This window comes from Diceros bicornis, chromosome 25, assembly GCF_020826845.1.
Source record: "Diceros bicornis minor isolate mBicDic1 chromosome 25, mDicBic1.mat.cur, whole genome shotgun sequence".
Taxonomy (NCBI): Eukaryota; Metazoa; Chordata; class Mammalia; order Perissodactyla; family Rhinocerotidae; genus Diceros; species Diceros bicornis.
Window position 1 is genome coordinate 34,488,302 of NC_080764.1, and position 13,734 is coordinate 34,502,035.

The window sequence follows — 13,734 nt, forward strand, 5'->3', positions numbered from 1 at the left end:
TATGTTATGATTATAAAAACAATATACACTCATTGGTGAGAATTTCCAAATTACATAAAAGTGTAAGAAAAACAAATAAATTAATTCAAATTCAAGTTTATTCTTTTAACAACTGTTTATTGAGTGGCTAGTATGTGCCAAGCATTGGATTAAGTGTTGAGCATTTAGAGGTAAATAAAGTACAGTAGCCTCACTTCTGGCTTACAGTCTAGTGGGTAATTACCACAGCATGTAGATAACCACTATTAGTATTTTACTTTATTTCTTTTCAATACAATAGAATTTCTCATTACAGTTTTTTTTTCTCCACTTAATATAAAAATTTTCTTATTTCATTAAAACTTCCCCAAAACATGATTTTTCATGGCTGCCTCTGATAGGGCATCTATGCGTTCTAAAACCTTTGCTGTGATGTTGAGAGATTAGATTTGTTCCAGTTTTCACCACAACAAATACTATTAAAAATATATTTATGCATTTGTGCATGTTTTGGTTGTGCCCTCATGATAGAATCTTAGAAGTAGAATTCCTAGGGCCTAGGGTATTGTATCCTCAGGGTTCTGCAGAGACACAGAATCAGTAGGATATCCTGATTCTGAACTAGAAAATATATACGTTTTATATTCCTCTGGAGAACCAGAAAAAAATATGTAAATATATATATATATGCAGATTCATTATGAAGAACTAGTTCACACGATTATGGGGCTGAGAAGTCCCACAATCTGCCATCTGCAAGGTGGAGACCCAGGCATGCGGTGGTGTAATTCAGCCTGAATCCACAGACCTGAAAACCTGTGGAGGAGATGGTGTAACTCCCATTCTGAGGGCAGGAAAGAGTAAACGAGATGTCCCAGCTCGATCATGAGGCAGGAAAAATGGGGCAAAATCCCTCTTTCTCAGTCTTTTATTCCACTCAGGTCCTCAAAAGACTGGCTCATACCCACCCATGCTGGGGAGAGTGATCTGCTTTATACCATCCATTAATTCAAACAATAATCTGATCCGAAAACACCCTCACAGACACACCCCAAAATGTTTAATCTGGGTAACCCCTGGCCAGTGAAACTGACACATAAAATTAACCATCACACTTATTAACATTTATTGCTCCTGGTGCACAATGTTAAATTGATTTTCAGAAAAGTTTCAGCAAATTTACAAGATTTCTAATGCTATATACAAGCTCCCATCTCATCAAACACTTGCAAATATCGAATATTATCCTATTTTATAATATTTAATTAGTTGATACATGAAAAACATCTCTATTGTATTTTTGTTCTTCATGACTAATTAAGTGGAATATTTTATGGTTATTGACCATTTGGCTTTCCACTTCTGGGATTTTCAGTCTCTCACTGAAAGTCAGCTACAACATAGTGATTTCAGACTTCGCACTTTGAAACCAAATCTCACCAGGCTACACACCTGCTAGCAATACGTGAAAATTCCCATTTCTTCACAGCCTCGCAATAGTTGATTCTATTGAACTTGTTAATTTTTCTAATTACCAGTGAGTTTGTTCTCTAAGTTACTTCTTTGAATTTCTTTTTTATAGCCTTTGCCCATTTTTATTCATTTCTTTCTCTTTTTCTGCTTCACTTACTGGAGATAGTCTAATGTACTAGATATTAAGTTCTTGCCCGTTTTTGTGCTACAAATGTGTCTCCACATAATTTTGTCCCTCAATAGAAATCATTGTTTTGATACAGTTAAGCTCATCTGTTTTTCTCTTTAATGTTTGTTTTTTACTATTTTAGGCTTTACAAAGCTTTCCTCTAAAACATAACCATAAATATACTGTCCTACATTCTCTTCTAATAGTTGTATGTATATATTTACGCACGTACATATCTATCATTTACATTATTTATCTATCTTTACCTTTGTATTTTTCTCCACATAGTAAACTATTGTTTTCCAATATCGTTTACTTTAAAATTCATTATTCGCCACTGAATTTTGCGCTACATTTATCATATATCACGTTCTTAATTTACATGACCTCTCTCTCTATTGTTTCATTTTTCTGAGTTAGTTACATAATGTTTGTATTTATATGGCTTTATGTCTAAACAGATAGGGTGAGCAACCCCATCTCTTTATTCTTCTTTTCTCAAAGTTGAATTAGATTTTTGTCAGTCTCCTGAGTTGGAGAACACAGTCAACGGTACAGCAAACTTGCAAATCTCCGGGTCAATTCTGTCTTTTAAGAACAGGCCCTTCTCCTGGTTTCTGAGTCATTTCATATGAAAATCTCTTCAATCTCCTATGTATATGTAGCATTATCTGTCAGCCGGGGATTTGGAAAGAGTCTACACTCAGATTTGGGTTCTTAACCCTTCTGCAAGCAACTTGATTCCAGAATTTTCCCCTTAAGTAACACGCATAGTTTCAAATGTAGTTTAAATAAAATATCAGCATGTAGATGGAATAAAATGTTAAATAAAATTCATTTGAAAAAGTTTCTTTTGATAAAAGTTTATATACATATGTATGTATATATATACATATATTTCCTATCAAATGGAAAATTATAGTATTACTGTGCTTCCAAGATTGAGCTGCATACATCTCTGCTTCCTCTTTTTTACAAGAATAAACTGTCCAGAATATAACCACCACAATTGTTAAATATTCACAAGCAAATGTCATCATTCTTATATGTTGATAACTCAGAGCTTTTGTGAAGTATTCAAAAGCCCAGGTCACCTTGTCAGTGGTGGAAATAGAGTATTAATTTGCCTCCCTGTGGATATCTTTTCTGTTCATTTTATTGGGGTTATATCTCCTGTCAAATTTTTCGCTGTAGATTTAACCTTTCTTTTCTTCACTTGGGAAATATTTTCTTTTCCAGAGAAAATGGAAATCCACAATTTCAATTTGTCTTCATATGGCTTCTTTACAAGAAAATATTTTAATCCTTGACTGTTGCTCTTTTGAAATAGTGCAAAATAAAAGTTATCAAAAATATCTTTATAATTTTAGAAATTGAGTTTTAAAAGAATACTAACATTAGAGCAAAAGATCCACGTATAGTGGTGGTATTTATATGTATTATTTTAATTATTTATAATTATTTTTCAGGGAACTGTATATGGCTACATCTTTGAAATCAAGGAATAGAGAGATAAGCAGGATAAAAGCCTAAACAGCAAGTAGCTAGGGGATTTCAAGCAAAGTTGTTATTATAGGATCACATTGTCTTTTAAAAGGATCATTCTCCTAGCAGTGTGGTGACCTGGTTGATGGTGAGCAAGACCAATTGAGAAATTTTGAGATGACTGAAGAAAGAGATTGTGACAAGTCTTGTTGCAGTCACAATGAAAGTAAGAAGTAAACAAAAATATTGAGGAAGTATTGTTGATAGCTCTTATGGTTGACTTAGTGTTGGGAGAGATAGGTGAGAAGAACGAGGAGTAAACAATGGAAGACGCACAGGTTTGTAGCTTAGGCAGCAAAGTGCTTCGGGGTTCCATGTTCTAAGATAGGGAAGAGGGAAAGCAGCATGTTTAGGGGTTAAGATGATGAGGTCAGTTTCCAACTGTTTGAGTTCATCTGAATACTATCCAAATGAGATGATCACTCAGCAGTTGGAAACATGAGCCAGGAAGTAAGTCTGGAATAAAGCTGGACATATTTGAAAGTCAAACTACCATTGTTTCAGGCCGGCCCCATGGCTTCGCGGTTAAGTGCGCACGCTCCGCTGCTGCTGGCCCGGGTTGGGATCCCGGGCACGCACCGACACACCGCTTCTCCGGCCATGCTGAGGCCGCGTCCCACATACAGCAACTAGAAGGATGTGCAGCTATGACATACAACTATCTACTGGGGCTTTGGGGGGGAAAAAAAAGGGGGAGGCTTGGCAATGGATGTTAGCTCAGAGCCGGTCTTCCTCAGCAAAAAGAGGAGGATTAGCACCGATGTTAGCTCAGGGCTGAGCTTCCTCACAAAAAAAAACAAAAAAAAAAACAAACTACCATTGCTTCTTACCTAGAGTTCTATGAAAACCTTCTCCATGGTCTAACAGCTGTCTAGATCTCTGATGTCATCTCATACTGTTCTCATTTTCTGTCACTAGAACCAAACTACTCCAGGTTTCTTTCCACCTTAGAATATACCGAGCTTTTTATCTGTCTTAGGGTTTTTATTTTAGCTGCTCCTTCAGTGTAGATTTTTCTTATAGAAGATAATTTCTGCCTCCTTTCCTATGCATTTCACCACCTATATTTACAATAGGTTGTTTACTTTGTATCACCAGTAATTAGGGTAGGACCTAGACTCAATACACACTTGTTGAATGAAAGAATCTACATCTGGATGTAGGAAGGGACAAGATTAACCAGAGACTGTTGAGAAACAAAAGCAGAGGGCCTGTGATAGTACCATGAATGACACTGTCTCTTGGTGGACAGGTAGAAGAAAAATCTATAAAAGACTGAAAAGAAGAACCCTAAGTGTAGGAGAAAACCCATGAATAAGAAAATAAAAGTCCAAGTTGAAATGGATGAGAGGAGAGTGGAAGTGATAACACTGAATAATATTAACCTTGTAAAAATATCATATGACAGGAAATGAGAGATGAAAATGTGGTATCTGGGGAGAGGTTTGTTTTTGTTTTGTTTTACTGATTTTTGTTTGTTTGTGTTAAATACAGTACAGAACTCTAGAGACATATTTCTAATTTCTAATTGAATTGTCCTTTCCATCGATGACACATTTCCAAAATATAGACATAACTTTCCCCTCAAGCCTATTTACACCACCATGCTAATGATTACCCAGGCTCAGAAATGTTTTAACTCATCATTTTTCTTTACCGTATTGGGCAAGATGACAAATTCTCTAATTTTTGCTTAAAATGTTTCTGTTGGGGGGCCGGCCTGGTGGCATAGCAGTTAAGTTTGCACACTCCACTTCAGAGGGCTGGGTTCACAGGTTCAGATCCCGGGTGAGGACCTACACACCACTCATCAAGCCATGCTGTGGCGGCATCCCACATACAAAATAGAGGAAGATTGGCACAAATGTTAGCTCAGGGCCAATCTTCCTCACAAAAAAACAAAAAAATGAATTAGAGTTAAGCCAGGGGAAGGGTGGGACAAGAGGCCCAAGGAATTTGACTAGTTAATGGTTAGCCAAGTAAAAGAGTCTCCAGAAAAGTCTCAGATATAGTTAGGCTACACAGCGTTTGTTTTTCTTTTAAATTTCTGAAGTGCCACATGCCAGGCACTCTCCTAGGTCCTGCAGTGTTTATCATGGTCTCTGTCTACCCTGGTGGAGTTAACACTACATGATGGGAGACATTGCCAGGAATGAGAGCAGAAGAGTTAAAGAAGAAACGTGGGACAATCTTGGGGTATAGATTGCTGACCCTCTTATGCACTAAACTATAAATATATCATAATGGAAAGTGCCCCAGTTGTTAAAAATTTGGTTTAGAGAATAAGACTCTTTCCTCAATTTAGAAACAAAAAACAGTGAATGAGAAATGCCACCAAATCCAGAATTCAGAATTCCTCAATGGAAAGATAGAATAAACATTCTTCAATCACCAAAGAAAGTGAAAACTCTGAGTTCCTCGAGTTTCTATAGTTGAAATGAATTTTGTCTTCCTATTATGTAAGAAAAGAGGAAAAAGAAACATACCGAAGAATGGTAATAAAGGTGAAATGCACAATGCTCTTTTTGGAATAAGGAGCTCATTATCTAATAATAATTAAACAAGTCTAAATTAGCAACATCCATCTATTTTCTTTTCAGCTTCCAACCCCTCCTGCCACATATACACTGAATACCCATTCAAATCAGTGTTTAAGTGATCACATTTATAACTAAGATGATTTTTAGTCTTTATTTCAAACTAAAATTAAATATTCAAATAATAAGAGCTTGACAGCTTGTCTGTTATAAAAATCTTGTTTACTAGGGATTACACTAATGCTTAGAATATTTTCAAACATGCTTCTTCCTGGATCATTTGTGTATATCTCTAAAATGTATTCAAATAATTTTCTCTTTCATTTGTGTTAAATTATATACCAACTAGCTTTCATTAATTGTTTAGAGATAAGCACAAACTCTTTAAAACCATGAGTAAATTGCCAGTTATGATCTGGAAGTCCCGAAGTCTCAGGTTAAAATAACAAACAGTCATTTCTTTTACCTTTGTGTCTCTCCACTAATAATAGATCACACACAGAGGCTATTTTATTTTCTTCTGTCAGGAAAGCTGTACCTACATGATTAAAATGGCACTCCAAGCTCTAACTGTTATCAATTACACCAATTAAGGTCAAATAGAATGCAACAGCAGTCTTTGTGGAAAATAATATGGGCAAAACAAACTGTTATTAATTTAAAGACATCATACATACCTATGAAAGTTTCCTCAGAAGTTATAATTAATTATGTCTAGAAACTCACCTATAATCACATCTCCAAAGCCCACATGTTATTTTGTGTTCCTTGAATTGTGGGGAAAAATAGGCTCCAGTCAAAATCGGTGTTTGTCAAACGGAATAGCTGTCCTGATGTCTTTACTGAAAAAGGAACAGTAGAGTTTGTTTTCTTTCTTTTTAAATACTAGACTTTGAAAAATTAGGAATGTTGATGTCTTTGCAAAAAAAAAAAAAAAAATTACCAAATTTCAACCTCTTCATAATAAGTTAAAATAATAGCTATATTTATATATTTAAATATATATTTGTATATCTAAAATATACTATATATTTTTTCTTTAAAAGGGATATTTTAATTTTTGGTTATACGGTGGAATTATTTTCGCTCAAAAATTACTCTATAGTCAGAGTAATTCATGATAACTGTTATAACAACAACAACAAAAATCCAGAAGTCTTGATGGCTTAATACAATTAAAGTTTGTTTGTTGCTCATCCCTTCCTGAGTGGTTTGCCTACAAGCAGTGATGCCAGGATCCTACCATCTTCTGATGACTCTATCTTTACCTTAAAGAAATGACTAAGTGTAGAGATCAGGCAGGAGATTTTATGGACAAAAGTTAGTCATGTGATCCCCCACTGTTTGAAATGGGGACTAGAAAATATAGCTTTAGCGCTGCATCCAGGAGGAAATGGAAATGGTTTGATTAGTATATAGCGGTATCTTTTTTAAAGTCTACCCTTCTGGTCATCAAATATTCTTTTCACACTATCTCCCATATTCTCAACTTCCCCAAATGAACAACCCATAGTTCCATCTAGTCACAGCATCTGGTTAATGTTCCGGGATCTTTGGATCATCATCACAGTTGTCTTTATCAGGGCCACATATAGAGTCATCTTCATGGTTCTGAAATCTGAAAATTTTACAAATCATGTTTTTTTGCCCCCTGATGCTCCATATACACACACTAACAGACAGAGAAGATAATCTCAACAACTCGTATTTGGAAAACGGGAGAATAGGAGGCACACAGAAGTCCATGGCATTTATGGAATCCAGCTAGGCAGATATCGTAAAGTCCCACTTCTTGGAGGTAAAAGGAAGAGCCTCAATTAGGCCTGATTATCTTCCCTGGGAAGAACTCCTTTGTTAAAAAAACCAAATTCAGTGAAGGTTGTTCCTTCTTATCTTCCATGACTATATATAAAGTGAGTATTGGAGAATATGTCTTTCTTGTCTATCCAACTTAGAGAACCCAATGTGGTGTGCAAATGTTGTTTTACAGATTGCAGAGTCAAAGAATTTTTAATATGGACTTGTGCTTATTTGGCAACATAATTCTTTTAAAAACTTGGCAAACTATTTGCTTCCAGTCAGGTTCAGGTACAAATAGCCAAAGCAACCAGACTTTGTTCTCAAATATGTTTTATTTCTTTGCTACCTTTCTGTTATGTCTCTCTCTATCTCAACTTCAAGTCAGATAACCTTGAGACTGTCAAGCTTGCGTGGGCAGAGCATGCCCTTCATTTGATCTTTGACACAAATCTGAGTCACTCTGTGCAGTTGAGAAATCTCACTGGCTTTTTGTTCAAAGTCTTAATGCCATCTCTTACTTATTTTACTGAACTTCTCTATTACTTTTCATTTCTACTTTAAACCTGCCAATTATGTCTGAGCTCATCTCTTTCTTGTAAAACTTTTCTAAAACCATCAATATCAATAATACATACCGCTAACATCTATTTCTTTTTTTTATTGAGATATAGTTGGTGTACAATATTATGTTAGTTTCAGGTGTACTACATAGTGATTTGACATTTATGTACATTAGGAAATGAGCACCATAAGTATACTAACCATCTGTCACCATACAAGTTATTACTATATTATTGACTATATTCCCTATGCTGTATGTTACATCCCCATACTTATTTATTTTATAAGTGAAAGTTTGTACCTCTTAATTTCCTTCACCTATTTCACTCAACTGCCCCCCTCCCCCGACCTCCCCCCTGGCAACCACCAGTTTGTTCTTTGTATCTATGAGTCCATTTCTGTTTTGTTTTGTTTGTTTATTTGTTTTGTTTTTTAGATTCCACATGTAAGTGAAATCATACAGTATTTGTCTTTCTCTGTCTCACTTATTTCACTTAGCATAATACCCTTTAGATTCATCCATGTTGTCAAAAATGGCAAGATTTGGTTCTTTTTTATGGTTGGGTAATGTTCCATTGTATATATAAAGCACATCTTCTTTATCCATTCATCTATCGATGGACACATAGATTGCTTCCATATCTTGGCTATTGTAAATAATACTACAATGAACATAGGGGTGCATATATCTTTTCAAATTACTGTTTTTGTTCTCTTTAGGTAAATACCCAGAAGTGAAATTGCTGGATTGTATGGTAGTTCCATTTTTAATTTTTTGAGGAACCCACATATTGTTTTCCATAGTGGTTGCCCTAATTTATATTCCCACCAAGAGGGCATGAGGGTTCCCTTTTCTCCACATCTTCTCCAATACTTGTTATTTGTTGAGTTTTGATGATGGTCATTCTGACAGGTGTGAGATGATATCACATTGTGGTTTTGATTTGCATTTCCCTTGTGATTAGTGATGTTGAGTATCTTTTCATGTGTCTGTTGGTCATCTCTATGTCTTCTTTGGAAAAATGTCTCTTCAGGTCCTTTACCCATTTTTTAATCTGATTGTTTTTTTGATATTGAGTTGTATGGGTTCTTTACATATTTTGGACATTAACCCCTTATTGGATATATCATTTGCAACATCTTCAATTCAGTAGGTTGCCTTTTTGTTTTGTTGATGGTTTCCTTCATTGTGCAAAAGCTTTTTAGTTTGATGTAGTCCCATTTGTTTGTTTTCACTTTTGTTTCCCTGGTCTGAGGAGACAGAGCTGAAAAAAAAAACATTGCTAAGACCTGTGTCAGAGAGTTTACTGCCTGTTTTCTTCTAGGAGATTTATGGTTTCAGGTCTTAGTTTTAGGGCTTTAATCCATTTTTGAGTTTATTTTTGTATATGGTATAAGTGGTCCAGTTTCATTCTTTTGCATGTAGCTGTCCAGTTATACCAACACCATTTATTGAAGAGATTATCTTTTCCCCATTGTATATTCTTGCCTCCTTTCTGTTAGATTATTTGACCATATAAGCACAGGTTTATTGCTGGGCTTTCTATTCTGTTCCATTGATCTATGTGTCTATTTTTATGCCAATGCCATACTGTTTTGATTACTATAGCTTTGTAGTATAGTTTGAAATCAAGAAGTATGATACCTCCAGCTTTGTTCTTCTTTCTCAAGATTGCTTTGGTTATTCAGGATCTTTTGTGGTTCCATACAAATTTTAGGATTCTTTGTTGTAGTTCTATGAAAAATTCCATTGGTATTTTGATAGAGATTGCATTGAATCTGTAGATTGCTTTAGGTAGTATGGACGTTTTAACAATATTAATTTTTCCAATCCATGAGCACAGTATATCTTTCCATTTATTTGTGTCATCTTCAATTTCTTTCATCAATGTCTTATAGTTTTCACAATACAGGTCTTTCCACCTCTTGGATAAATTTATTCCTAGGTATTTTATTCTTTTTGATGCAATTGTAAATGAGATTGTTTTCTTAATTTCTCTTTCTGATAGACTCTTATTAGTGTATAGAAATGCAACAGATTTCTGTATATTAATTTTGTATCTTGCAACTTTACTGAGTTCATTTATTAGTTCCAATAGTTCTAATAGTTATTTGGTAGAGTCTTTAGGTTTTTCTATATATAATATCATATCATGTGCAAACAATGACAGTTTTACTTCTTCCTTTCCAATTTAGATGACTTTTATTTCCTTTTCTTGTGTGATTACTGTGGCTAGGACTTCAAATACTGTGTTAAATAAGAGTGGTGAGAGTGAGCATCCTTGTCTTGATTCTGATCTTAGAGGAAATGCTTTCAGCTTTTCACTGTTGAATATGTTGTTAGTTGTGAGTTTGTCATATATGGCTTTATTATGTTGAGGCATGTTCCTTCTATACCCACTTTGTTGAGAGTTTTTATCATAAATTGATGTTGAATTTTGTCAAAAGCTTTTCCACATCTATTGAGATGATCATGTATGATTTTTATTCTTTGTTTTGTTAATGAGGTGTATCACATTGACTAATTTGTGGATGTTGAACCATCCTTGCATTCTTGAGATAAATCCCAATTGATCATAGTGTATGATCCTTTTAATGTATTGTTGAATTCAGTTTGCTAATATTTTGTTGAAGACTTTTGCATTCTTTTCATCAGGGATATTGACCTGTAATTTTCTTTTTTTGTAATGTCTTTGCCTGGTTTTGGTATCAGAGTAATGCAGTGTAAAAGAATAAGTTTGGAAGTGTTTCTTACTCTTCAATGTTTTGGAATAACTTGAGAAGGATAGGTATTAACTTTCTTTAACAGTTTTATTTATTTATTTTTATTTATTTATTTTTTTTGAGCAAGATCAGCCCTGGGCTAACGTCCATGCTAATCCTCCTCTTTTTGCTGAGGAAGACCGGCTCTGAGCTAATATCTATTGCCAATCCTCCTCCTCCTTTTTTTTCCCCAAAGCCCCAGTGGATAGTTGTATGTCATAGTTGCATATCCTTCTAGTTGCTGTATGTGGGACACGGCCTCAGCATGGCCGGAGAAGCGGTGCATCGGTGCGCGCCTGGGATCCAAACCTGGGTCGCCAGTAGCGGAGCGCGCACACTTAACTGCTAAGCCACGGGGCTAGCCCTTAACTCTTCTTTAAATGTTTGGTAGAATTCACTTGTGAAGTTGTATGGTCCTGGACTTTTGTTTGTTGGGAGATTTTTGATTACAGATTCAATTTCATTACTAGTAATCGGTCTCTTCAGATTTTCTGTTTCTTCCTAATTTAATCTTGGAAGACTGCACATTTCTAGGAATTCATCCATTTCTTCTAGGTTGTCTAATTTGTTGGCATATAATTGTTTGTAATAATCTCTTATTATCCTTTGTATTTCTATGGTGTCAGTTGTAACTTCTCCTCTTTCATTTCCAATTTTATTTATTTGGGCCCTTCTTGATGATTCTGGATAAAATCAATTTTTTTTCTCTTTTCGAAGAACCAGTTCTTAGTTTCATTGATCTTTTCTATTGTTTTTAAGTCTCTATTTCATTTATTTCCACTCTGATCTTTATTATTTCCTTCCTTCTACTAACTTTGGGTTTTTTTTGTTCTTCTTTTTCTACTTCCTTTAAGTGTAAAGTCAGATTATTTATTTGAGATTTTTCTCGTTTCCTGAGGTAGGCCTGTATGGCTATAAACATCCCTCTTAGAACTCCTTTTGCTGCATCCCTTAGATTTTGGACATACTTACATCTATTTTCCAAGCACCTCCAGGGCTATAAGCTCATTAGGCTTTGAACGGCCTTGCAAGCTACCACAGGTGACAGTTTTTAAAAGTCTTTTCATTGCAATCACCAATTGACCAAACTGCTTTATCCATTTTTTTTACCACCTGCTGCCGCACTACTCAGCTAATGCCACATATTCCAATTTTTGTTATGTCAGCATCTCACTTTAAGGTACTGTTTTTTGTATTAGTCAGTGTAATTATTGCTAGATTCTGCAAAAAGTAATCTCATTACCTTTGTGCTATTCTCACTATGCAAAGTCCAGTGTAGATGTTCTTAACTGCACTGCTTTCCTGAGAAGTTCTTACACAAAAAATGATTTAGAGATTAAATATCTTTGTATCTAGTAACCCCATGATCCTTAAATATGACCTACAATGACTGTTTTTAAGGAGAACAGAAAGAATGGGGGAATTGCTACAGAGTATTTATGGGTGGGTCTGGAAGCCCACATTTTATTTTCCGGTCATAGGTTCTCAATGTAAATGCAAAGGAGGCTGTGAAATATAGGTTAGCTGTGAACCCAGGAAAACAAGTGCGTTAACAGTAACTACCTCAGATAAAAAACAGAATAAAACTTTAGTAATCCAGTGAAAAGTGTTCTTATTTATTTTATTTTATCTTTCTATAATTTAACTTTCTTTGAAAAAATTCACTTTCTGCTTGGAAACTATTGTGAAACTGTCATGAATAGTCAATTTGTAAGGTTTTCATGCCTAATAAATATTCAGTTTACTGACATTTTTTAAAATGTAAATGCTTGTTCAAGCAAAGAATATTGGCCCATTAGTTGTATTATTTTCTACATTTCAGTTCTTGTTTCTCAAACAAGTACAAATACATGCCAATTTTGAAACACATTTTCATGGAAAGCTTAATGTGGAAATAGTGCATGGCCACTTACTGCTCAAGATGTAGGTTTAACTAGGGCATCTCTAAGGTTCTTTTTATTACTAACATTTTATCAAATGTGATACCCTTGAATTTAAGCAAGAGTCATCTCAGGCTAGCCTTTTAATGTGTACAAAACCTTACAGCATCTCTTCAATCCTTTAAATATACTATTCAAGATTACCTTTCTGATGATATTTTGAAAGAACAAAAAATTGACACAGGAATTAAAATGAAAAGGCTTTTAAGGCAATTTTTTTCCTGATTTGTAAACAGTATGCTTATTACAGGAAAAAAATGAGAAATAAAAGGAAGAATAAAGAAGAAACAAAAAATCTCCAAAGAACTTATCAACCCAAAATAGAGTGACAAATTCTATTTTGTTGTGTTTTCGTGTATGTGTATATATGTTTTATAAACAAATGTGATTTTCTAAATATATATAGTTCAGTTTTCCGTTTCTATTGAGTATTTCAATGTCCTTAGTGTATGAATACATGATTTAAATGCTTGCATAATATTTCATCATATAGATGTTTATTTAATCAATCTTCTATTAAATATTTAGCCAATTCTCAATTCTTTACTGTTATGAATATATTTGTAAAAAATATCTCGATACATAAATCTTTATATACATCTCTGAAGAATTTAGGCTATATTAATGTTTTTGAGGTTTTTGAGCACATATTATAAAATTCTGTCCTTCTGAATCAATGTATCAATTTACAGTTCTTCCAACAATGTACAAGTGTGTTTATTCCATCATTCCTATTTCAATAATTATCATTTCCTAAATTTTATCAATTTGATAGTTGGATAGTACTTAAAATAGTTTTTTGATTTCTTTCAAAGTTGTATATTCTTGTGTGCTCTCTGCATTCTGTGTGTATGTGTGTGTGTTGTATAAATGGCTTGATCATGGCTTTTCTTCATTAAATGTATGTTGATTTTTTACTAGTTAATAAAGGCACAATGCTAGACACTGGAGATACTGTGGTGAACAA